Source organism: Macaca fascicularis, chromosome 6 (assembly GCF_037993035.2).
Source record: "Macaca fascicularis isolate 582-1 chromosome 6, T2T-MFA8v1.1".
Classification (NCBI taxonomy): Eukaryota; Metazoa; Chordata; class Mammalia; order Primates; family Cercopithecidae; genus Macaca; species Macaca fascicularis.
In genome coordinates, this window is record NC_088380.1 from 133,731,799 (window position 1) to 133,756,901 (window position 25,103).

A 25,103-nucleotide genomic window follows, 5' to 3' on the forward strand; every position below is an offset into this window, starting at 1 on the left:
AGGTTGGAACTGGCACTGGTGGCAGTAGCCTCCTGGTTTGATGGCTTGTTTGAGCAGCGTTGTGCTGTGGAGCTGGGTGTCACAACTGGAAGCACAGTCTGTTTCCTTCCCTCAGTCTTGAGCTCTCACTATGTCATAACTAGTCCTTTTGGCTTAAACTGGCTACAGTAATTTCTGCCTTGCTAAACTAACTTGGCCAATATATCCCTTGTATGCCTAAAGATGTCCTTGTCCTTCTGTAAGACATAAGTTTGGTCAGGTATATAATTCTAATTTGGAAACCATTTTCTTCAAAAATTAGAAAGCATTTCTCCAATGTCTCTGGCTTCTAGCGTTGTTGCTGAGAAGTCCAAAGCCATTCCATTTTGAGACCATGTACATGATTTGCTTCTTCTCTCTAAAGCTTTTCTGTTTTATCGCAAAGTAGTATTTATTCTTAATTTTTTTGTTTTTATATAATCATGTTTTATTTACGTGTTATTAGTTTTTACAGACAGGGCTTCACTCTGTTGCCCAGGCTGGAGTGCAGTAGCACAATCATAGCTCACTGCAGCCTCAGATTCCTGTATGCAAGAGATCCTCCCACTTCAGCCTCCTGAGTAGCTGGGACTCTGTGCCCAGCTAATTTTAAAAATTTCTGATAGAGATGGAGTCTCGCTTTGTTGGCCAGGCTGGTCTTGAACTCCTGGCTTCAAGTGATCCCCCTGCCTTGGCCTCCCAAAGTGATGGGATGACAAGTGTAAACCACTGTGCCCGGCAAAAGGTCATATTTTAAAGAGTCAAAGAGTTCTGTTGTCTTATGAAAACCAGCTTGTGTTTCCTCACTGCATCCCTCTCCATTTCCTTATCATCAGAAACAACCACTTTCACCACAATGTATATTAACAACATAATTAAATGTATTTTTGTGCATATGACATTGATCCCAGTAAATCTTTCAATATTATCACATTTGACTGTTATACATGTTTTTAAGAAAACATTATATATGAAAGCAGATGACTGCCTTGTATCTAAACAGACCGTGGGGTGTAGGAGTTAGAGATCCTCAAATAGCAGTTGTTAGTGGGTTTTCTTCCTCTGAAGAGTATTTCACTTATTAGGTAGTAGGATGTGACCCTAGGCTTGGGCCTGAAAATAGAAAGAAGGAGGTGTGGTGGCGCATGCCTGTAATCCCTATTAGTTGGGAGGGTGAGGCAGGAGAATCACTTGAACCCGGGAGGCAGAGGTCACAGTGAGCCGAAATCATGCCACTGCACTCCAGCCTGGCCAACAGAGGGAGACTCTGTCTAAAAAAAAAAAAAAGAAATAAATAAAAAAAGAAAGAAGGGGTGGGCAGGTAATTTTGGGACCATGAGGTTCCTGACACCAACATTCTAGGATTCCAGGGTGGGACTCCTGATCTGGCGAAGAGGCTGTGGAGTGAATCTAAAGAGCTGCAACTAGAAGCCCAGTAAGGTTGATGTGGAACTTCTTGGCTGAGCTCAGCATTAAGGGATTGGAATTCTGAGGCATGGAACCTGGAAAAACCACTGTAGCCTGGGCAGGGTGTGAATGGGTGGATGCCTCGCCTCAGCTGATCACTTAGGACTATATCTAAGCACCAGGAGAAACAGCAGGATTGGTGCAGAAGAAGTCACTTCCAAGCTGCTTAGGCTTCAGATGCCTTTAGTGTGACTGTGCATCATAACTCAGTCAGCTTTTCTAATGCTTGCTAAAATCTCCAGCCTTAAGGGAGAACGTTGGCTCGAAAGTAGCAAAACAGTGAGATAGGAACTAGCAGGACTCCCTTCTCAGACTACTGAGCATCCGTGAAGTATTAGATGTATGAAAGGTGTAAGGGGTCTAAGAGATACACTGATTTCCTGTTAATATGGACACTGGGGGCTGGAACACTACACTGGGGACCCTCCTGGAATGAGGTTGGCTGTTACTCAAGATACAGCCTGTGAAATAAGATGTAATGGTTACACATATTTTACTGATGTTCTCTCTCAATTTCTCTTGACACTGGCAACTCTGGTTACCTGTAATTTAATATTTTTTCGAGCAGCTGAAGATGAGGGGATGGGAGAGAAAGGAGGCAAACAGGGAAGCCTAGATTTGACATGATTTTTCTATGTCCAAAGCACACCCCTCAAGTTGCCCCTGTTGAACCCAAGCTGGTTTCTACAACTCACAAAGATACATTTTAATCCAATTTGTATATTTCTTCCATGCAAAATTATACTCTTGATAAAAGACAGGAAAGACGAGCCTAATAGCTTAAAGCCGAACATAAAGAACTCTGATCTTAGCTTCTCTGAACAGCAACCAAGAAATAAAATGACAACAACAACAACAACAACAACAAACAAAAACAAGAAAACCCAAATCATAAAATACCACAAAAAAAACCCCCATGCAAACAGAAACACTTGATGCATCATCAGATCCACACACCAGGGTGAGCAACACAGTTTCAACAAACAATGATAAGTCTGATAGGAAATGTGGAGCAGGGTGGGCTGCTGGAGCTTTTCTGGAAATGAAAAGAAGCAAATGGCCCAAGCCAGGCCCTACATCTGTGCCTGTTGCTAAATGGCCTGTCTGCTCCATGACAACTGTTTTCAAGGTCCTGGAAATTGGTTCCCTAGCTTAATCCAAGGTGAATTGGACCCACGGAATCTTTCAGTCACACTCAATTCTGCCATAGTCATATTTGCACAGACGTTGTGTCAGCTGTCCTGATTCCTTGGGCGATGTGGGGCTGGAGCTACGACTGTGACTAATGAAAGACACATTTGTCCTTTGTAGTGAAGGAAAAAGGGCACTACAGAACAGTTCCATGTATTAAATAGAAGGTGTAGGTTGGAAATGAACACACTGATTCCAATAAGATATGGGAGATTATTTAAATTTGATAGCAAGTGGTTATAACTTGAAGAAATTCAAATATGAGAGGTTCTAAAGGAGCATTTTTCACTAAAAAAAGGAAATCTCTAAAGTAAGCAAAAGTAATCAGAATGTATCAACTCAAGAGAGAACAAGATATGGCACTTGGAAAGGAAAGGTAATAACTGCAATAATAATGTTCAGGCTCTGTTATTTTTTGAGGCTGGTTCAATAAAATATAATGTAACATTAACAATTTCTTGGGAAAAAAACCAATCAACTGCTCTTCTCTTTTTATGTATGGCTCTATATTCTGCATGAATTATTCACCTCTGTGCTTACTCCCTTGTACTCGGGCATCCGTGAGGAATTTTGGGATGTTAAATAACGATGAAAGTGAAATTTATAATATTTTATTTAAGAATAAATGTTAATTAAAGCTTTATTTATAAAAGATTATCCACTTGTTTTTAATCTAAACGCCTTCTCAATTTCAGCTATTGATTTCACTCCATTCAAATCTAGGATGAATGTATGTTGTAGTCTAGTGCATTATGCCATCTTTTTCAATTCAAAATACCCTATTCACAGAAGGAGTGATTTTTCTTCGTATTTGCTAACCAGTTATCTTTCCACAGGCTTTGAGGGATGGTGATGTATGGGTTATACACTGAGAGCAAAAGTAAGTTTGAGGTTGTGCTTTCTAGGCTTTTCTGTTTACTCAAGTTGGGCACCCAAACCTAACTGTAATGTTCAGCATGGGTCTCTTTGGTCCAGGTATCTCTGTATGATAATCTCAAGGGTCTCTTTAACTAAAGGCTTTACAAAGATAATAGAATGATTTGTTGAGAATGATTGAATCCAAACCCTGCAATTAAAACTAGTTCCCAACTTCAGCATGAATGTAGATAACAACCTATGAGCTATCATAAACTGGAATTTGATACCCTTTTTCAGTGTTTCCTCCTCTGTATGAGTGGTTCAGGGAACATTGTCTCTTAGGATATCTGTTCTCCTGGCTTCCCCTTTTTCTTGTCAATAGTCCATGCTCTTCAATGTCCCAGGCTATTTGTGCTGAGATGAGCCCATATTGCTATTTTCAGACATTTCTCTGGCTCTATGTATTTGAGGGCTAAAGTTTGCTTTGAGTATAGCCTTTATCGACTGTTTCTATAGACCTACTTGTGTCTGGAATGCTCTGGAAAATGCGGATGGTCTACTTTCCCTGTGCACTTGGGCACTAACTACGGAATCCATGCAGCCCCTCCACTCCATACTTCTCATCTAAGCACGGTCTTGCATCCACATTCTTTCTTCCAGAGGTGGTGTAGTCCTCTCACTATTGTCTTAGGTGATGTGAAGGGTTCTATTCACCTCCTTTTTTGCCGAAAAAATATGTCCCTCGTGGAGTCCAAGTGAAAATGGATTCCACTGAGTGGTACCAAGACAGTTCCTACTCAATGCCATTCATCACTCCCAGGCAACAAAGGCTCAGGAGATGTGCAATTCCCATCTACGCCATGTGCAGGAAACCTACTTAGACACAAGAATGTGTTGCAGGAATTAGGGAGAATTGCTCATACTTCTATAACAAACCAATCTCTCCCTCTCCTTCTCTTTTTAAATTCCTTCCTTCCTTTCTTCCTCCTTCCCTCCCTCCCTCCCCTCCAGATTCCTTCCAATTGCTTTGAAAAGAAGTTTAACTTACCACATACTGAATACAGAAAAATGGCTTCTTCACCTATCTTCCTGCACATTCTCAGTCTTGATTCTGTATCAGATTTATCTTCAATTTTTAGAAATAAGAAGCTTGAGCCATTCTTCCACTGAAACAGAATTTCTGGGAATGACAGTTGAGAAGTCTGTATTTTTAAAAATCTCCACTCTTTAAAAAGTACTCTAACATGCAATGTGCAGCCAGATTTGAGAACCTATAGACTGAATGTTGACTTCTGTGGCCATGATGTGTTAAATGCTACACTTAAATGCACTGGTTGTATTGGAGTCAGTTTAGTTTAAGTCTCTTTTTCATGGCCTGACTAGAGGGAAAGCATTAAGAAAGTGGTTTGTCATGCCAGACTGCCAAAGTTCAAATCCTGACTCTAGCCTTGTGTGTTTTATTGAGCAAGTTATTTAATTTCTCCATGCTTCACTTTATTCATCTATAAAATAAGCATTAAAATAGTACTCATCTCATAGCATCATTGGATGATTAAAGATGATACATGTAAAGCACTAAGAACACGTGCTTGACACATAGTTAATGCTGCTGAAATGTTAACCATCACCATTATATCATCATGAGCAAATCACAGAGGTCTCCTAGAGTTTGAAAGGGCTTTAGAAGTTCATCTGGTCCTCAGGTAGTTGAATATTATTATGATCTTCATTTTACAGATTGGAAAGCTCAGGTTCCTAAGTATATGCCTTCCCAAGATGATTCAGAATGAAATTAACAATTATAATAACAAAAACAATAACAAGTAGTATCTATTGAGTGGGTTGCTACATGCCAACCACTGTATTAAGTGTTTGATGTACATTATATCCTCAACTCCATGGTTTTCAACCTTTATGAGCACACAAATCACCTGGAGATCTTGTTAAAATGTAGATTCTGATTCCCCAGGTCTTAGATGGGGCTCAACATTCCACACCTCTAACAAGCTTCCAGATGACGGTCCTGCTGCTAGTCCAGTATCCACCCTTTGAGTAGCAGGGTTTAATCTTAACAACGACCCTATCTGATAGGTACTATTTTTTGTCCAACTATTTTTCTTTATCCAGTATTTGACTTACTTTTGGAACTCCAGTTTAATATCACTGACTCAGGGTCACAGATGTTTTTCATCAGACATGGATAGTGACTTCTGGTCTTCTTTTGGTAACATTTGCTTTTCCTTACTATGTTACAACACTATAATTACACAGGCAGCACCCAATGATCCTAAGACATTATATGTAATTGCTGAAGTTTAAACTCTGACAAACAACTCACCATAGGAACTATAGGAGACACAGAAGCATGATGTTAAAATTTGCCACATTTCTTCTTTATTTCGGACATTTAGAAGAGATGATTCTGCTTATGAAGACATGAAAATACTATGGTTACTCAATAGGCACCTGTTTTTTGAGTGCTGGTGTATAATTAAGCACCTTGCTAGTCATAGATGTCTAGGGAGTACTAGCCAGGCCTAGCCAGGCACCAGTTAGGATAAGTAACTTGAACTAGGGTTAGTGGGAGCTCTCACTTGAGTAGTAGGAGGTGTTGGTTGGGACCTCTGGGGACCAGGTGCTGAGACAGAATGAGGAATGCAATAGATTTATTGCACTGAAGAGTAACATTTGTGAAGAGAAAAGGGGAAGGTAAGGATTGGACGTGAGGCACTGTCAGACCATGCCATTCATCACTCCCAAGCAACAAAGGCTCAGGAGATGTGCAATTCCCATCTACGCCAGGTGCAGGAAACGCGTTTAGACACAAGGATGTGTTGCAGGAATTAGGGAGAATTGCTCATACTTCCATGACAAACCAACCTCTCCCTCTCCCTCTCCTTCTCTTGTTAAACTCCTTGCTTCCTTTCTTCCTCCTTCCTAATTCCAGATTCCTTTCAATTACTTTTAAAAGAAGTTTAACTTACCACATACTGAATACAGAAAAATGGCTTGTTCACCTATCTTCCTGCACATTCTCAATCTTGATTCTGTATCAGACCATGATACTGACCTGACAAAGTCTCTGCAAGTCCACTGGGGAGCTCTGAGCACAGATTGTTGATTAGAGGAGTCAGCATTAGTGGATGGTTATGCCTGGGGGCCACCCAAAAAGAGTTTGACGTGGGCTCAAAAGCTGAAGCAGGCCTGAATGAGTTAACAGCTAGAACTGTCTGCTAACTCCACTCCTGCGCAACATGTTCTTTCTTGAAGGGGGGCCTGCAACATGGGCTACCACAGAAAACAACCAGGAAAGCTGAAGATCAAACTAAAATATAAGGAACCAAGGATTCTAAGCTCAGTGAAATGGGTTCAACTCAAATAAGGTCAGGATTAAAAAAGATGGGAGGGAGTGTTACAACTCGGGAATGATCTGAACCTTTGGCTTGACACCGGCAAGAATTTAAGACTTTCTTTGATGGGCAAGAGAAGGCACAAGGCATGGAGGGGTCACTGACTTTAAGGGCCAGGGGTGTGATATACAATTAAAAATATATAAAGCATTCAATAGCTGTCTCTGCTCTAAGCAGGGACATGACTTTAAAACTTTGGGGACATATAACATTTGCTGTATGCTCTGCTGCTCAGTGGCAGAGGCCAAATGGCATAGATACCACTGTTACATAGACATGTATAGGTCTGGTATGATGGATAAGGAGGTAGGCCCTGGAATGAGACAACTGATCCAAGTCCTAGTACTATTCCTTCAAGTTCTGTGACCTTAAGAAAGTTATTTATCTCCACAACTTCAGTTTATTATATGTAAAAAAAATAGACAAAAAGACTATGAGATTTTTTGTTTTTGCTAGTTTATGAATACTACACAGAGTTCTGGGTCTTGGTTACACTTTCAAATAGGGAGAAAGGCAGTGTCAACATGATTTAATTTGATGGGCTCTCAGAAAGCCGCCTTCCTAACTTCCCATATCCATACATCCCTATATTGAAGGGTTTGGAATTTTGAAGTGGGAGGCAGTTGGGGGAAAAGAATGGTAACTTGTATTTATTTGTTTTGAGCAAGGGTCTCTTGCTATATCACCCAGGCGGGAGTGCAGTGGCTCTTCTCAGATGTGATCATAGCACACTACAGCCTCGAACTCCTGTGCTCAAGCGATCCTACCATCTCAGGCTCCCAGGTAACTGGCACTACAGATGTGCGCCACTGCACCCACCATGGAATAGTAACTTTGAGCATGGGCAGTTTCCCAGAAGCATAGGCCTGTGTGGCTACTGCTTGGGTGTGTGTGGCTGACAGTGGAAGGAAGGTGAAAGGAAAGAAGGTCTGTTTGTCCAGAGGGCAGAATCAGAGCTTTAGGTTTCTGGGAAGGGAGAAACAATTGAGAGATGGAGGAAAGTGTCCAGGGAAGAAGAAAAAGACAAATCCAATTTCAGTGAGAGCAAATTTTGAGTAGCAGAATCTGAGAGAGTCCTGGGAAGCTTGTAGAGAAACTAGAAGCAAATCATAGCATGGAAAGCAGAGCAATCATGTCTATGGGATGAACAGAAAGGTTTGAAAACTGCATGATTAGGTCAAAGACAGGAAGTTAACTACCAAAAATGTTATGAGCTGTTTTCCAGAAAACAAGCTTTACTTGATACAGAAAGAGTAAAGGTTAGCTCCAAAGCAGAATTTCTTGTCGACAAAGACTGACATTATAAATCAACAAAGGAGGTTGTGAAATTCACAACCATTGAAGACAGCCCCGGCGTGGCCCTGCATGAAGTTGAGAAAACAAGAAATAACCACTTTTAAAGCCTTTTAGCCCTAGGATTCTTTGATTTATGGAAAAATTTAACATCTTTACTTTTTCTACTTCACCTATCATCTGATGTGCATGCAGCAAAGGTCTGAGTGTGTAGTTTACTGAATAACTAGCCCAGAAACCCACCGGAGCGCACACACACAGTGAGGTGACTCTGTCACCCACGGAGTCACTAAAATGACATCAGTAAATCATCAGATATGCCCAAGAGGGCATTATAAATCATTTAGAGTTGCTATTAATATTTTAGACATGTTCATTTTTAGCAGTGTGTTAAATTTTAGTGTTTGCATTCCATTTTAATTTAGCACTTGATAATTGAAAAATGAGGCTGTTAAAAAATGATCTTAGACTTTTTTTTTTTTTTTGCTAATCATTTAAGGAATTAATAGAATAAGGGAACTGGTCACTGCTAGATTCATTTTCTCTAAAATTGCTGCCTGGCACTTTGGATACTTATTCTCTTGGAGTAGGGGACGGTGATAACCATTGGTCTTCCTTGGTAAGGAAGACACATTTTGATCTCCCTTCCAGGCTGTGAAGCTCTTACTTTATGTGGCACTGTGGTGACTGGTAGGGTAAACAATTTATCCCAATTTGTCCAGGGTTTTCCTGGTTTAAACACTCCTAAGAGATGCCTCAGTTCAAGGCCAACTGAACTGGCTGGTTACCCTGGATGGGCCCAAAGTCCAGAGTACTGGCTCCTGGAAAAATGGTAAATTTTTTTTTTTTTTTTTTTTTTTTTGAGACGGAGTCTGGCTCTGTCCCCCGGGCTGGAGTGCAGTGGCCGGATCTCAGCTCACTGCAAGCTCCGCCCCCCGGGTTCCCGCCATTCTCCTGACTCAGTCTCCCGAGTAGCTGGGACTACAGGCGCCGCCACCACGCCCGGCTAGTTTTTTGTATTTTTTTTAGTAGAGACGGGGTTTCACCGTGTTCGCCAGGATGGTCTCGATCTCCAAACCTCGTGATCCACCCGTCTCGGCCTCCCAAAGTGCTGGGATTACAGGCTTGAGCCACCGCGCCCGGCCGAAAAATGGTAAATTTGATCACAGTAGTCTTTAGCACCTTCTTACTTTCTTTCTGTGACCTGCCTCTTGTATCTACTTTGGGAAAATCCCATAATTTAGTCTATGGGACTGATTTAAGTCATGTGTTTGTCTCTCAACAATCACCGTGGCCAAGAAAGTGGACTACGCTGATTGCCCAAGCCTGAGAAACATATCCAGACTTAGATGTGGGGATGGAATAAAGTCAGTCTTACCCGAATTATCTGCAAATGGCAGGGAGGTGCCTCATCAAAGGAAAATTGAGAGGTCTATTACCAAAAGAAGTAAATGAATGATTTTCATGCAGGAAAAAGCTAGAAATGAACACTTGAAGTAGCTATTTAAATTGAGTTGGTTTGAGGACAAAATGAGAAAATATAAAAGCATTTTATAAACTAAAATGTACTGTGCAATTTTTAAAAAGGCTCTTCTTTTATTAATTGATGTACTACTCTGCTCAGAGTTTAAAAATAAAAGGTTTTGAAAGCCTGCACTCTGATTTGATTAGTGGAACATTCACTATAAACCCATGCAAATAAAACCAGCATAGCCTTACTGGGAAAGTATAGCTGTAGCATATTCTTATTTTCTTTTTTGTTTTTCTTGTTGACCTTATGGAGGAAAAAATCATAGAGGGAGTGAGGAAAAGAAAGAGAAGCTGGATAGCATTGCATATCAAGAAAAATCTGTGGTCAACTAAACATGCTTTCCCCATTTCAAACATACTGTTTTATTTTGAAAAGTAAATATTGATTTTCTCAATATGAATGATAATTTAACATGGGTATAATGATTATATAAACATTAATTTTAAGCGATCGCTACTTAACCTAATTCCATTTTTCCCCTTTTGTTTCTTGGAGAGAATATTTATTTTTCCTTCAATATTTCTGCTGTTCAGAAACCTATATACAGTAACTGATGTCAGCAAGATTGTGGAGTAGGAAGCCGTGGACCTGTCTTCCCCTATAAACACATCATTTCAGCAACAACTCATAGACAAATTACCTGTGTGATGGAAATCCTCAGCTTTTCTTTGTCTGGTGAAGACAGTTTTTCCAGGGGTAAACAAGACCTGAGGAAGTTTATCACCACTAGACATGCCTTACAAGAAATGCTAAAGGGAGTTCTAAAGTTGAAATGAAAGGATGCCAAATAGAAGTATGATAGCATAAGAAAGTATGAAACTCATTGGTAGAGGTAAATATATGGACAAATACCAAATACTGCATTACTGTAATGGTGGTGGGAAAATCACTTTTAATTCTAGCACAAAAGTTAAAGGCAAAAGTATAAAAAATAAATATAACTAAAAATATGTTAAAATACACAATATAAATAACATAAAATGTGACAACAATAACATAAACTGAATGTATGTAAGGGGAGGAGAAATTAAAGTATGGAGTTTTGGTACACGATTAAGTTGTTATTGGCTTAAAACAGACTGTTATATAAGATATTACACGTAAAAGATATTTTATGTAAGTCCCAAAGTAATCATACACAAAAAATAGAAGTTACCTAAAAGAAGACAGGAACCAAAGCCTACCACTACCAAAAAAAAAAAAAAAAAAAAAAAAAAAGAAATGTAAAACATAAAGGAAGGCAGCAAGAAAGGAAAAGACAGGTTAGAAGAACGACAAGGCTAGTAGAAAACAATTAACAAAATTGTGATAGTAAATTCTTCTTTATTAATAATTATTTTAAATGTAAATGAATTAAACTCTCTAATAAAAAGACATAAAATAGCTGAATGGATTAAAAATAAGACCAACTATATGCTGTCTACAAGAAGCTCATTTTAGATTTAAAGATGCACATAGGCTGAAAGTAAGGAGATGGAAAAGGGTATTGTATACAAATGGTAACCAAAGGAGAGCAGGGTTGGCAATACTTACATCAGTCAAAATAACTATTACAAGAGACAAAGGAGGACATTATATAATGATAAAATATTCAATCCACCAGGAATAAATACGTTTGCATCTAGCATCAGAACACCTAAATATATGTGGCAAACATTGTCAGAACTGAAGGGAGAAGCAGACAACAATACAATAATTGTAAAAGACTTCATTACCCAATTTTCAATAATAGAACATCCAGGCAGACTATCAATAAGGAAATGGAGGACATGAACAGCATTATAGGCCAAATGGATCTGATAGACATATATAGAACATTCCACCCAACAAAAGAACCTATTCTTCTGAGAGTACATAGAACATTCTCCAGGATAGCTTATATGTCAGGTAATAACACAGTTTTGACAAGTTTAAGAAGATTGAAATCATTTTCTGACCCTGATGGAATGAAACTTAAAATCAATAGCACAAGTAAAATGGGAAAATTCACAGGAATATGAAAATGAATCAACACACTCTTGAACAATCACTGGGTCAAAGGGGAAACAGAAAAAAGGAAATTAGAAATACCTTGGGACAAATGAAAATGAAAACACAACATGCCAAAACTTATGAGATACAACAAAAGCAATACTACGAGGGAAGTTTAAGCAATAGAAACCTGCACTATAAAAGAAGAAAGTTCTCAAATAAACAACCTAACTTTATACCTAAAGTAACTAGAAAAAGAAGAAAAAACTAATCACAAAGTTAGCAGAAGGAAAGAAATAAGAAAGATTAGAGCAGAAATAAATGAAATAGAAAAATATCAGCAAATGAAGAGTTGGATTTTTGAAAAGATAAACAAAATGGACAACCTTTAGCTAGGCTAAGAACAAAAGAGAGTAGACTCAAATAAATAAAATCAGAAATGAAAAAAAGATATTACAACTGATGCCACATGAATAAGAAGATTTAGAAGACACTACTATGAAAAATTATACACCAAAAAAACTGAATAACCTAGAATAAATGGATAAATTCATAGAAACATACAACCTACCAAGGCTAAATCATGACAGAAATCTGAACAATCTTATAGCTACTATGGAGATTGAATCAGTAATCAAAAACCTCCTGACAAAGAAAAGCTCAGGACCAGATGATTTCATTGTTGAATTCTACCAAACATTTAAAGAATTAATGTCAATTCTTCTCAAACTCTTCCAAAAAATTGAAAAGGAAGGAATACTTCCAAACTCATTTCATCAGGCCAGTATTACCCTGATACCAAAGCCAGACAAAACCACCACAAGGAAAGAAAACTATAGGCCAATATTCCTGAATAATACAGATTAAAAAAAAACCCTCAACAAAATACCAGCAAACCAAATCCAACAGCATATTAAAAAAAATCATACACAGATTCTGTTCCAAGATGGCTGAATAGGAACAGCACCAGTCTGCAGCTCCCAATGTGATTGATGTAGAAGATGGGTGATTTCTGCATTTCCAACTGAGGTACCTGGTTCATCTCACTGGGACTGGTTGGACAGTGGGTGCAGCACATAGAGGGTGAGCCAAAGCAGGGTGGGGCATCACCTCACCCGGAAAGAGCAAGGGGTTGGGGAATTTCCCTTTCCTAGCCAAGGGAAGCCATGACAGACTGTACCTGGAAAAATGGGACACTCCCACTCAAATACTGTGCTTTTCCATTGGTCTTAGCAAATGGCACACCAGGAGATTATATCTTGTGCCTGGCTCGGTGGATCTCACTCCCACTGAGCCTTGCTCACTGCTAGTGTAGCAGTCTGAGATCGACCTGCAAGGAAGCAGCCTGGCAGGGGGAGGCAGGTCTGACATTGCTGAGGCTTAAGTAGGTAAACAAAGCATCTGGGGAAGCTTGAACTGGGTGGAGCCCACTGCAGGTCAGCAAGGCCTGTTACCTCTGTAGACTCCACCTCTGGGGGCAGAGCATAGCTGAACAAAAGGCAGCAGAAACTTCTGCAGACTTAAACGTCCCTGTCTGACAACTCTGAAGAGAGCACTGGTTCTCCCAGCATGGTGTTTGAGCTCAGAGAATGGACAGACTGCCTCCTGTGTAGCCTAACTGGGAGACACCTCCCAGTAGGGGCCAACTGACACCTCATAAAGGTGGGTGACCCTCGGGGATGAAGCTTCCAGAGGAAGGATCAGGCAGCAATATTTGCTATTCTGCAATATTTCCTGTTCTACAGCCTCTGCTGATGATATCCAGGCAAACAGGGTCTGGAGTGGACCTCCAGCAAACTCCAACGAACCTGCAGCTGAGGGACCTATTAGAAGGAAAACTAACAAACAGAAAGGAATAGCATCAACATCAACAAAAAGGACATCCACACCAAACCCATCTGTAGGTCACCAACATCAAAGACCAAAGGTAGATAAAACCACAAAGATGGGGAGAAACAAGAGCAGAAAAGCTGAAAATTCTAAAAACCAGAGTGCCTCTTCTCCTCCAAAGGATCGCAGCTCTTCGCCAGCAATGGAACAAAGCTGGATGGAGAATGACTTTGACAGGCTGGCAGAAGTAGGCTTCAGAAAGTTGGTAATAACGAACTTCTCCAAGCTAAAGGAGGATGTTTGAACCCATCACAAGGAAGCTAAAAACCTTGAAAAAAGATTAGATGAATGGCTGACTAGAATAAACAGTATAGAGAAGACCTTAAATGATCTGGTGGAGCTGAAAACCATGGCATGAGAACTACGTGACACATGCACAAGCTTCAATAGCCAATTCGATCAAGTGGAAGAAAGGGTATCAGTGATTGAAGATCAAATTAATGAAATAAAGTGAGAAGAGAAGCTCAGAGAAAAAGAGTAAAAACAAACAAACTAAGCCTCCAAGAAATACAGGACTATGTGAAAAGACCAAATCTACATTTGATTGGTGTACCTGAAAGTGGCAGGGAGAATGGAACCAACTTGGAAAACACTCTTCAGTATATTATCCAGGAGAACTTCCCCAACCTAGCAAGGCAGTCCAACATTCAAATTCAGGAAATACAGAGAACACCACAAAGATACTACTTGAGAAGATCAACCCCAAGACACATAAATGTCAGATTCACCAAGGTTGAAATGAAAGAAAAAATCTTAAGGGCAGCCAGAGAGAAAGGTCAGGTTACCCACAAAGGGAAGCCCATCAGACTAACAGCAGATCTCTCAGTAGAAACTCTACAAGCCAGAAGAGAGTGGGAGCCAATATTCAACATTCTTGCAGGAAAGAATTTTCAACTCAGAATTTCATATCCAGCCAAACTAAGCTTCATAAGTGGAGAAATAAAATCCTTTATAGACAAGCAAATGCTGAGAGATTTTGTCACTATCAGGCCTGCCTTACAAGAGCTCCTGAAGGAAGCACTGAACATGGAAAGGATCAACTGGTACCAACTACTGCAAAAACATACCGAATTGTAAAGGCCATTGATGCTAGGAAGAAACTGCATCAACTAATGGGCAAAGTACCCAGCTAACATAATGACAGGATCAAATTCACACATAACAATATTAACCTTAAATACAAATGGGCTAAATGCCCCAATTAAAAGACACAGACTGGCAAATTGGATTCAGAGTTAAGACCCATCAGTGTGCTGTATTCAGGAGACCCATCTCACGTGCAGAGACACACATAGGCTCAAAATAAAGGGATGGAGGAAGACCTACCAAACAAATGGAAAGCAAAGAAAAAAAAAAAAAAGCAGGGGTTGCAACCCTAGTCTTTGATAAAACAGACTTTAAACCAACAAAGATCGAAAGAAACAAAGAAGACCATTACATAATGGTAAAGGGATCATTCAGCAAGAAGAGCTAACTATCCTAAATATATATGCACCAATACAAGAGCACCCATATCCATAAAACAAGTCCTTAGAGACCTCCAAAGAGACTTAGACTCCCACACAATAATGATGGGAGACTTTAACAACCCACTGTCAATATTAGACAGATCAACGAGACAGAAGGTTAACAAGGATATCCAGGACTTGAACTCAGCTCTGCACCAAGCAGACCTAATAGACATGTACAGAACTCTCCACCCCAAATCAACAGAATATACATTCTTCTCAGCACCACATCACACTTATTCCAAAATTGACCACATAGTTGGAAGTAAAGCACTCCTCAGCAAATGTAAAAGAATAGAAATCACAACAAACTGTGTCTCAGACCACAGTGCAATCAAATTAGAACTCAGGATTAAGAAACTCACTCAAATCTCACAACTCTATGGAAACTGAACAACCTGCTCCTGAATGACTACTGGGTAAATAATGAAATGAAGGCAGAAATAAAGATGTTCTTTGAAACCAATGAGAACAAAGACACAATGTACCAGAATCTCTGAGACACATTTAAAGCAGTGCGTAACGGGAAATTTATAGCACTAAATGCCCAACAAGAGAAAGCAGGAAAGATCTAAAATCGACACCCTAACATCACAATTAAAAGAACTAGAGAAGCAGGAGCAAACAAATTCAAAAGCTGGCAAAAGGCGAGAGATAACTAAGATCAGAGCAGAACTGAAGGAGATAGAGACACAAAAAACCCTTCAAAAAATCAATGAATCCAGGAGCTGATTTTTTGAGAAGATGGACAAAGTTGATAGACCACTAGCAAGACTAATAAAGAAGAAAAGAGAGAAGAATCAAATAGACACAATAAAAAAGGACAAAGGGAATATCACCACCAATCCCATAGAAATACTAAATACCATCAGAGAATACTATAAACACCTTTATGCAAATAAACTAGAAAATCTAGAAGAAATGGATAAATTCCTGAATACATACACCCTCCCAAGACTAAACCAGGAAGAAGTTGAATCTCTGAATGGACCAATAACAGGTTCTGAAGTTGAGGCAGTAATTAATAGCCTACCAACCAAAAAAGTCCAGGACCAGATGGATTTACAGCTGAATTCTACCAGAGGTACAAAGAGGAGCTGGTACCATTCCTTCTGAAACTATTTCAATCAATAGAAAAAGAGGGAATCCTCCCTAACTCATTTTATGAGGCCAGCATCATCCTGATACCAAAGCTAGGCAGAGACACAACAAAAAAGAGAATTTTAGACCAATATCCATGATGAACATTTATGCAAAAATCCTCAATAAAATACTGGCAAACCAAATCCAGCAGCACATCAAAAAGCTTATCCACCACGATCAAGTCAGCTTCATCCCTGGGATTCAAGTCTGGTTCAACATACACAAATCAATAAACATAATCCATCAAATAAACAGAACCAATGGCAAAAACCACGTGATTATCTCAATAGATGCAGAAAAGGCTTTTGACAAAATTCAACAGTCCTTCATGCTAAAAACTTTCAATAAACTAGGTATTGATGGGATGTATCTCAAAATAATAAGAGCTATTTATGACAAACCCACAGCCAATATCATACTGAATGGGCAAAAGCTGGAAACATTCCCTTTGAAAACTGGCACAAGACAAGGATGTCCTCTCTCACCACTCCTATTCAACACAGTGTTGGAAGTTCTGGCCAGGGCAATCAGGCAAGAGAAAGAAATAAAGGGTATTCAATTAGGAGGAAGTCAAATTGTCCCTGTTTGCAGATGACATGATTGTATATTTAGAAACCCCCATCGTCTCAGCCCAAAATCTACTTAAGCTGATAAACAACTACAACAAAGCTTTAGGATACAAAATCAATGTGCAAAAATCACAAGCATTCCTATACACCAATAATAGACAAACAGCGAAATAATGAGTGAGCTTCCATTCACAATTGCTACAAAGAGATCAAAATACCTAGGAATCCAACTTACAAGGGATGTGAAGGACCTCTTTAAGGAGAACTACAAACCACTGCTCAACAAAATAAAAGAGGACACAAACAAATGAAAGAACATTCCATGCTCATGGATAGGAAGAATCAATATCATGAAAATGGCCATACTGCCTAAGATAATTTATAGATTCAATGCCATCCCCATCAAGCTGCCAATGACTTTCTTCACAGAATTGGAAAAAAACTACTTTAAAGTTCATATGGAACCAAAAAAGAGCCCGCATTGTCCTGGCAATCTCAAGCCAAAGGAACAAAGCTGGATGCATCACACTACCTGACTTCAAACTATCCTACAAAGCTACAGTATGCTACTGGTAGCAAAACAGATATATAGGCCAATGGAACAGAACAGAGGCCTCAGAAATAACACCACACATCTACAACCATCTGATCTTTGACAAACCTGACAAAAACAAGAAATGGGGAAAGGATTCCACATTTAATAAATGGTGTTGGGAAAACTGGCTGGCCATATGTAGAAAGCTGAAACTGGATCACTTCCTTACACCTTATACAAAAATTCAAGATGGATTAAAGACTTAAATGTTAGACCTAAAACCATAAAAACCCTAGAAGAAAACCTAGGCAATACCATTCAGGACATAGGCATGGACAAAGACTTAATGACTAAAACACCAAAAGCAATGGCAACAAAAGCCAAAATAGACAAATGGGATCTAATTAAACTAAAGAGCTTCTGCATGGCAAAAGAAACTACCATCAGAGTGAACAGGCAACCTACAGAATGGGAGAAAATTCACTTTGGGAGGCCGAGACGGGTGGATCACAAGGTCAGGAGATCGAGACCATCCTGGCTAACATGGTGAAACCCCATCTCTACTAAAAAAATACAAAAAACTAGCCAGGCAAGGTGGCGGGTGCCTGTAGTCCCAGCTACTTGGGAGGCTGAGGCAGGAGAATGGTGTGAACCCGGGAGGCGGAGCTTGCAGTGAGCTGAGATCTGGCCACTGCACTCCAGCCCGGGTGACAGAGCAAGACTCTGTCTCAAAAAAAAAAAAAAAAAAAAAAAGAATGGGAGACAATTTTTGCATCTACCCATGTGACAAAGGGCTAATATCCAGAATCTACAAAGAACTTAAACAAATTTACAAGAAAATAACAACCCCATCAAAAAGTGGGCAAAGGATATGAACAGACACTTCTCAAAAGAAGACATCTATGCAGCCAACAGACACATGAAAAAATGCTCATCATCACTGGTCATCAGAGAAATGCAAATCAAAACCACAATGAGATACCATCTCACACCAGTTAGAACGGTGATTATTAAAGAGTCAGGAAACAACAGATGCTGGAGAGGATGTGGAGAAATAGGAATGCTTTTACACTGTTGGTGAGAGTGTAAACTAGTTTAACCATTGTGGAAGACAGTGTGGCGAGTCCTCAAGGATCTAGAACTAGAAATACCATTTGACCCAAATATCTTTGACCTTTTGACCCAAAGGATTATAAATAATGCTACTATAAAGACACATGTACACGTATGTGTATTGTGGCACTATTCACAATAGCAAAGACTTGGAACTAACCCAAATGTCCATCAACGATAGACTAGATTAAGAAAATGTGGCACATATATACCATGGAATACTATGCAGCCATAAAAAAGGATGAGATCATGTCCTTTGCAGAAACATGGATGAAGCTGGAAACCATCATTCCCAGCAAACTATCACAAGGACAGAAAATCAAACACCACATGTTCTGACTCTTAGGTGGGAATTGAACAATGAGAACACTTGGACACAGGGCAGGGAACATCACACCCTGGGGCCTGTCATGGGGTGGGGAGCAGAGGAAGGGATAGCATTAGGAGAAATACCTAATGTAAATGATGCAGCATTTACATTACAATTAATGGGTGCACGTGCACAATTAATGGGTGCAGCAAACCAACATGGCACATGTGTACCTATATAAAAAACCTGCATGTTGTATACATGTACCTAGAACTTAAAATATAATAATAATTAAAAAACATACACAATGACCAAGTGTAATTTATCCTTAGTATGCAAGGATGGTTCAATAAACAAAAATCAATTAATGTGATATACCATATTAACAGAAAAAAAGGATAAAAATCTCATGATCCTTGCAGTAGATACAGAAAAAGCATTTGACAAAATTTACTACTCTTTCATAACAAAAAACCTTCAACAAAGTAGGAATAGGAATTACCTCACTATAATGAAGCCATATATGAAAAGCGCACAGCTAACATTATACTCAGAGGTCAAAAACCTGAAAGCCTTTCCTCTAAGACCAGGAGCACAGCAACATATGTATACAATATAGTACTGGAAGTCCTAGTCAGAGCAATTAAGAAAGAAAAAGAGACAAGAGACATGCAAATCAGAAAGGAGAAAACAAAACAGCTCTGTTTACAGACAACATGATCTTATATACTTACAAAATTTTAAAGATTCAAGGAAAAAAACCTCTAGAACTATTAAGCAAATTCAGTAAAATTGCAGGATACAAAATCAATATACAGAAATCAGTTGTGTTTCTGTATACTTACAACAAACTCTCTGAAAAGGAAATTAGGAAAGCATTTCCATCTATAATAGCAACAAAAAGAATAAAATACTTAAGCATATACTGAATAGGTGAAAGACGTGTATACAGAAAATCACAAAACACTGATGAAAGAAATTTAAAAACATGCAAACAAATGGAAGACATCCTACGTTCATAGAATGGAAGACTTAGTATTGTTAAAATATCCATACTCACAGTGATTTACAGGGTCAGTGCAACCCTTATTAAAATCTCAGTGGCATTTTGTACAGAAATAGAAAAAAACAATTCTGTGATTCATGTGAAACCACAAAAGCCCAAGAATAGCCAAATTGATCCTCAGAAAGCACAAAGGGGCAGGCATCATACTTCCTCATTTCACAATACTTTAGAAAACCACAGTAATGAAAACAGTATGGTACTGACATAAAGACAGACATATAGATCAGTGGAAGAAAATAAAGAGCCTAGAAATAAATCCATATACCTATTACCAGGTATATGTATATCATATACATATACCCAGAGATAAATCCATGTATACAGTCAACTGATCTTTGACAAGGATGCCAGAAATACACAATAGGGAAGGAATAGTCTCTTCAACCAATGGTATTGGAAAAACTGGATGTCCACATGCAAAATAATGAATTAGACCTGTATGTTAAACTGTACACACAAAATCAACTCAAAATGGATTAAAGACTTAAACACAAGACCTGAAACTGAAGAACCCATTGAAGAAAACATAGAGAAAAAGCTTCCTGACATTGGTCTTGATATTGATTTCATGAACATAACACCAAAAGCACAGGTAAGAAAACCAAAAATGAACAAGTGAGACTATATCAAATAAAAAGCTTCTGCACAGCAAAGGACATAATCAACAGAGAGAAGAAATGATCTATAGAATGGGAGAAAATATTTGCAAACCATATATCTGATAAGGGGTTAATCTGTGAAATATATAGAGCATCTACAGCTCAATAGTTGTAGAACCTAATTAAAAAATGGGCTAAGGCCATGAATAACTGTTTTTTTCAAAGAAGATGTACACATGGCAAATAGATATAGGAAAAAATCCTAAATGTCACTAATCATTAGGGAAATGCAAATCAAAACCACGATGAGCTATTACTTCACACCTGTCAGGATAGCTATTATCAAAAAACCAAAGGGCAGCAAGTATTGGCACGCATGTGGAGAGATTGGAACTCTTGCACACTGTTTATGGAATGCAAAATGATGCAGCCACTATGGAAAACAGTATGGAAGTTATTTAAAAAGTTAAAAATAGAACTGCCTTTGATCCAGCAATCCCACTTCAAAAAATATTGAAAAGGTATTTTCATTCTCATGTTCATTGCCACAAGAACCAAGATATGTAAACAACCCAAATGTTCATCAGCAGATGCATGCATAAGGAAAACGCGGTATATATAAACAGTGAAATATGATTCAGCCTTAAGAAAAGGAAATCCTGCCGTATGTGAACAACATGAAAGAACTTCGAGCGTATTTCATTATGCTAAATGAAATAATCCTGTCATGGAAAGACAAATTATTCCATCTATATGAGATATCGAAAATAATCAAATTCATAGAATTGAAGAGTGGAATGATATTTGCTGTGGGGAGAGGTAAATGGTGAGATTCCCTAAATGATTCCCTATTGATTATGCCTAATGTTTATTGATTATGTCTAATGAATAGGCATAAAGTTTCAGTTAAGCAAGATAAATAAGCTCTAGAGATCTGTAAAACACTGTACCTTATAGTCAACAACCATGTACTGTACATGTAAAAATTTGAGACTAGATCTCATGTTGTGTTCTTACTACAATAAAGTAAAAACAAAACAAAACAAACAAACAACAAAAAACAGAAAAGGACCTACACAGCCACTCCTATAACTCAGGAAGCTTCTGCTCAAATGTCAAAGCCCAGGAAGGAAATGTCTCAATTTTTGTTACCTTCACAGAACTCCTCAGGAAGAAGGCAAGGTGTGCCCATGTACCCAAAGCATTCCCAGGGCCTTTTCTGTTCATTCTACCTGCTCTGAATCTCATCTGTCTCAGAGAAAAAAAAATTTTTTCCTTAGGTTATGTGATTCAGCTCTCAGGAGAGAAAGTATCTGTGCAATGCATCCTTCTCCCTTTCAAATCCCAATTATTCATTCTACTTCACATAAAATGCTCTTCTCCATTGAGGATATGCTTTAATTAAACCTAGAAACATACAGAAAAGTGCATGAATATATACATATAAGTTTTAAGGATGTTTTCTTATAGAAATATATGTTTATTAAAAATTGAAGCAAAAGAAGTAGATAAAATGAAGATTTAAAAAATCACCCATATTCTACCCCTTGGCTATTAGCACTATGAACATTGTGGAAACTATTCTTCCAGTCTTTTTAAGAGGAAGGATGGCAGTCTGATATTTGCACTTCTTTTCATTTACAAAAATGGGTCTGTTATAAATTCATTTATAATCTCCCTTTCTCACATAACAGTATATGATTAGTACTGTTTTCTAGAACAATCTATTTCTTCAAGGATTTGTCTTTTTTTCTTTCTTCTTAAACATCTACTTTAAAATATCTTTGAACAGAGTAGCAATTGCTAAATACAAATGTTTAGAGATTTTTCTTCTTGCATTAATGTATTGCTGCCCCTGCCAAAAGAGATATTTGTATTTTAGTATTGCTATTCTGTAGACAATGGCTTAGTGCAAGGAAATAAATCTAACAATTGGTCCCATGGGGGATGTTTTGAAACAGAGTTCCCTCATTGTTTACATTATGACACATAGACCATTCATCCATTTGCTCATAAGACTGACCCCATTCTAAAAAGAATCTTTCCTCTAGCTCTCCCATGAGTGTTTATAGAGGGAAAGCAGTGGGGTGGGAATCAGACTCAATATTTATTTTAAAAGGCATTGATTAAAGATCTTCCTGCTAATGCTTGGCATATTGCATCAATGTCAACTGCACCCTTGAACCAATGCATGACTGGTACACTATTTAGCCACAGTCACATTTTGAAGTGTGTGGCTTCTCTATTTAACTGTCTGTGGCATGCAGTAATGTTGAGTTTTGGAGAGGGGACAAAGGGACATGCCACTGTTATATTTTTGTTATTTCTGTTTGTTTGAATATGCCCTGATGAACAAACATATATTTGTCCTGTGCCAATATCTTTGTAGGGGGGAAAATGGCATTTCACTAGCTGGACAGTATCATCCTACTTTAGAATTGAGGAAATTTGATGTTTAACTTGGGTGAACTAATGCCAGGAAAGGCATTTTGGAGGAAGAAAAGTTGCTGACTGGTGAAACTGGCAATACCTGGTATTGTCCGATTGAAAGTGGACCAGAAGACTAACTGTGAAAACCAGGGAATGCACCTGGATCTTTGATCAAAACAAGGAAGTGGCATAGTGAAAAATCTAAATAAATAAATAAATAAATCTAAATCTCATGTTGAAATGTAATCTCTAATGTTGAAGGTGGGGCCTGGTGGGAGGTGATTGGGTCATGGGGGCAGATCCCTTGTGGCTTGGTGCTGTCCTCGTGACAGTGAGTTCTCTCAAGATCTGGTTATTTAAAAGTGTGTGGCACCTTCTACACTCTCTCTTGCCCCTGCTCTGGCCATGCAATGTGCCTGTTCCCTCTTCACCTTCTGCCATAAGTACAAACTCCCTGAGGCTGTCAAGAAGCTGAGCAGATGCCAGCACCATGCTTGTACAGCCTGCAGAACCATGAACCAATTAAACTTCTTTTCTTACAAATTACCCAGCCTCAGGTATTTCTTTATGTCAATGCAGAGAACGGCCTAACACAAGTAGGAACTAGAGTGCCTTCAGGAAAGAATTTTTATTTGAGTATTCTTTTTGTATGCTAGGCAGTTTGCTTATGGCATCTCATGGGTTGGAGCAGCCACAGCAAAGCAGGGTCAGAGGTCCAGGCAAGGTGTTAGGAGGCAAATGGCAGGCACAAGTCAGCTCCTACCTCATACAAAAAGCTGCAGGTGTGTTTACTGCAGGTGTCTGAGTCTTAGCTGGGATCAGCAGGTGGAAACTGAGAGGGCAGCAAGCAGTTAAATATGGCTTCCCTGGAGGGTTCAGGTTCAGAGCTCAAGGTCAATCTTACTATCATTCCTAGCACATCCAGCAAGCTCCAAGAAGGATTCAAGATAAATGATGCCAAAAGTATGGCAGCATGAGTAAGGCAGCAGTATTTTAGCTGTTGCTTCAGCATGGGCAGCCTGATGAGTGCTTGGTGGGTAGTGGTAGGAGGTGAGGCCAAAAGACAGGTAGCACAAATGGAGAATTTTTACCTACTGAGGAATTTGGAGGTATTCTGTGGGAATGTGGAAAATTAGAAAGCTGGAGAGGATTAATTTGGAAGACGAGGAGGCCCATTGAAAGGCTATGGCAATAAAGACAAAAGGCCAACATACACATTGCAGTGTTATTTACAGGGCCAAAACACTGAAACAAGCTAAATAGCAACCAATAGAAATGAAGCCATGCCGTCGTGAAAAACAATAAAGTAGCTCTCTATATACTACTGTTATTAAGTATTCTCCAGGATATGTTAAGTGAAAAGAGTCAGATGCAGAACAGTGTGTATATAATTTTAAATGTTGAATGAAATAATGAAAAAATAAAAATATATGTTTGCATATGCATAGAAACTAGTATGAGGGTTAGCTGTGGCCAGGGGGCAGGAACTTGGAATAGGAAAGGGGCTTATACTGTAGCCTTTTGTATTATTTGAATTTTTTTCCATGTTCAAGAATTGCAATTTAAAAAAATGTATTTAAATGTCTTATCAAATAGCTTCTGAGAGAGCAGTTTTGGAACTCAGTCATTTCAAGATATGGGTTTCTCTGAAATCGAATCTCTTAATTGCAGCTATTGAAGTTTCCCATTTAGTGTACAGCAACTTGAACCATTGTCTTGTTGGCTATAGCACTCTGCTCTATCCCCCAAATATTTTCTGGCACAGGTGGGTGATGATTCTGAAAATGGGAAATTAGAGGAGCAAATTGGGATAATGGAGTATTCTTGGAAGCCTTCCCTTGTTAGCTGAGAATCTCTGCCATGACATAGAATTATGCCTTTTCTCTCCCTTAGCCACACAAGCCAGTTGTATGGAGATAAGAATAGGTAATAAATTTTAGATGGCACCATGTTCTGGATGCCAATATTTGATGAATAATACAAATTTTATTTAAAAACAGTTGTTATAACAACTGCAGTGAACATTAAGATCTCATGTTGACACAGAAAAAAGGGTATTCTCTCACCACCTCCCCAGCATACCCCTTCAAGCCATGATTAGTTCTTTGGTGCTTTTCAAATTTTTAACTTCTGGATACAATGTGTAAATATAAAACCAAGCTGAGATCTCACTCTCAGTGGGTTATTCATGAGACTGCTTT

The 25,103-nt window shown here is 38.8% G+C and overlaps 1 protein-coding gene across 1 annotated transcript in view; it reads left to right on the forward strand.

Moving 5' to 3' along the window:
- MEGF10 (multiple EGF like domains 10) overlaps nucleotides 1–25,103 on the forward strand; it is a 404,496-nt gene that overhangs the window by 104,473 nt on the left and 274,920 nt on the right. The gene's annotated exons all lie outside the window — the stretch shown is intronic.